General features: G+C 39.0%; 1 non-coding gene across 1 annotated transcript; it reads left to right on the forward strand.

Moving 5' to 3' along the window:
- The first annotated feature begins 286 nt into the window (after window positions 1–286).
- LOC119940449 lies at window positions 287–423 on the forward strand. Its single transcript, XR_005454926.1, has one exon. It is a non-coding gene; the product is annotated as a small nucleolar RNA SNORA7 (small nucleolar RNA).
- The last annotated feature ends 2072 nt before the right edge of the window (window positions 424–2495 follow it).

The following is a 2495-nucleotide window of genomic DNA, read 5'->3' on the forward strand; positions in this document are numbered from 1 at the left end:
GTGGGACAACGTAATTATCTTGAATCCACTCCAGGGCTTAGAATAGAACTTGGCACATAGTAAGTGCTTAACAAATACCATTATTATTATTATTATTATTTCAGTGAGGATAGTGATTTTCATTAGGAAATTGGATTGAGAAATAAGAAAAAGGAAATATAGCTACAAGCTTCAAGCTTGACATTACTTAGGTATTCCAGAAAGTGAGTTCGATATTTTTGTGGTTTAATTAAAAAATTTTATTTTTTAGAATTAGGGGAAATTAAACCAAGTAAAGCAAGATTATCCCCTCTCGCATCACACCTGGAGAGTTTTCAGTACCCTACCAGTCTCGGATTTGGGAGGGAGAGTCAAGCAGAGGCCTATCCATTCCATTCCTAGCTTGGGCAGTGGCTAGTGAGTGGAAGGCAATCTGCTCCAAGTCAAAACTCACCCATGCTGGGCAGCAGTGGCAGGGCAGAGAGTCGAGGCGGAGACTCGAATTTCCCGCGCAGAAGGTGGAAATGGTAAATCACTTCTGTATTTTTACCAAGAAAACTCTATGGATACACTACCACAATGATTGCAGTTGGAGAGCGGGGCGTTCTGCAAGAGATGTGTCCGTGTTGTAGCTTTGGGTCGACTCAACAACATAAGATAAGACAAAGCAAAATTTACAGGAGAATCTCATATTACTCCGCATACAAACTGAGTATATCTAGTGGAATCAGTGTGAGCAGATTACTCAAGCCCTTAAGAACAGTGTGCTTTGAAAAGATTGCCCCCAATAAATGCCATAGATTAACTGATTGAAAGTAGGGTGAGGTCATTAAATCTTTTGATGGTTCTGTGGGATATTCAGTAATCACCTCTACAACTGGAATTTAGATCTCTCGGAGAAACATTTCAACTCATACTAAGTCAGAAAGCATGACTGTTTTCATGTTGTCTTTTAGTCTTGGGGTTGGAAAAATTTTATAAGCCATATTTCTTCAATGAAAGCTGAAGAAAAAGGTTGAAAAATCCAACTCAACTGTGTTCTAGTAAAACAGAACACACATGATAAATATTCTGAATCGTTACTGAAGGACTCTTCCCCAGGGAGCGGTATATTGTGTCTAAAGATGAAGCTCATGAGGCATTGTTGGCGATGTAAGTGGAAACACTTGCACATTTTTACAACATGAGATTTTCAATGGGTTGGTAATTTTCAGAACTAATTATTGTTCCAAGTTTTTCTTAGAAACTCTAGCTAATTTGATTATTAGTTCCTGGTACGATTTGTGTTTATACGAATTTATGTCAATAATAATAATAAGATTAATGATGGTAATAATCAGCACATTATAGAGATTCATCCAAAAACAGGAAACACACCAACTTCTATCATCAGATTCTATTACAACACAGGCTGTGTAGGACTACAATGCCCTTATTAAATCAAGCCGGAGCAGAAATCAATTTGTGTTGCTACTAGATTTTAAAAATGGAATTGCTTGCCTCGGATTGCATTTACACAATTGAAATACAAATTATTAAGTTAAATTATTAACAGCTGAATCATTACTTCCCCCCCACCCCGGAATCGACTAGTTTGAACATGTGGATTTTTGCCCATGGAGAGCAGAATACTGGGCTTCTCTCGGGTGAAACTAGGCTGGAAATTGCAAAGGCCCTGGCCTGCCTTGGAAACCTTGGCTTGGAGTCTCTGAAGTGCTACTTTTGACCCCTTCATAAGGTGAACGATTCCTTTTGATGATGATGATGATGATGATGATGGTATTTGTTAAGCGCTTACCATGTGCCAAGCACTGTTCTAAGCTTTTGAAAAGAAGGTTTCTCTATTGTAAAAAATACCAAATTTCTACTAAATTTTCTTTATCTTTTCCTTTCCCCTATTCTCTCGCCTTCCTGCATCACCCTTGCACTTAGATTTCTATGCTTTATTCATTCTACCCTCAGCCCCATAGGATTTATGTACTTATCTGGGATTTATTTTATTGTCTGTCTTCCCCTTTCCCCTTCCTCTTCTTTGTGGGCAGGGAATATGTCCACCATTTCTTTTGAACTGCACTCCTCTGAGCTGCTCTGACCACGGTGATCACTCACTAAATATCATTGATTGACTGACCAATTTATCTAGGGTCACCTTTCCATCCACCGCCATTTGATATATTTGATTTGTCAATAAACCGTATTTAGTGAGCACTTACTGTGTGCAGAGCACTGTAGTAAGCGCTTGGGAAGTATAAGTTGGCAACATATAGAGACGGTCCCTACCCAACAGTGGGCTCACAGTCTAGAACAGAAGTCGTCAGAACAAACGACTTCCGTAAAAGAGAAATGAACTGATATGGGAAAATTGCTTAGGCAACCAATTCCTGATGATGAAGCCTGTGAGGAAGAGGAGGGATTTCAGGAAAAGAAGTAACGTTTGTACCCTTATGGTTTGGTTAAATAAAGAGGGGCATCAAAAGACATTTTCTTCTTATTTTCTTCTTTAAGGGAGGAGACCA

The sequence above is a fragment of the Tachyglossus aculeatus genome, chromosome 18, assembly GCF_015852505.1.
Source record: "Tachyglossus aculeatus isolate mTacAcu1 chromosome 18, mTacAcu1.pri, whole genome shotgun sequence".
Lineage (NCBI taxonomy): Eukaryota > Metazoa > Chordata > Mammalia > Monotremata > Tachyglossidae > Tachyglossus > Tachyglossus aculeatus.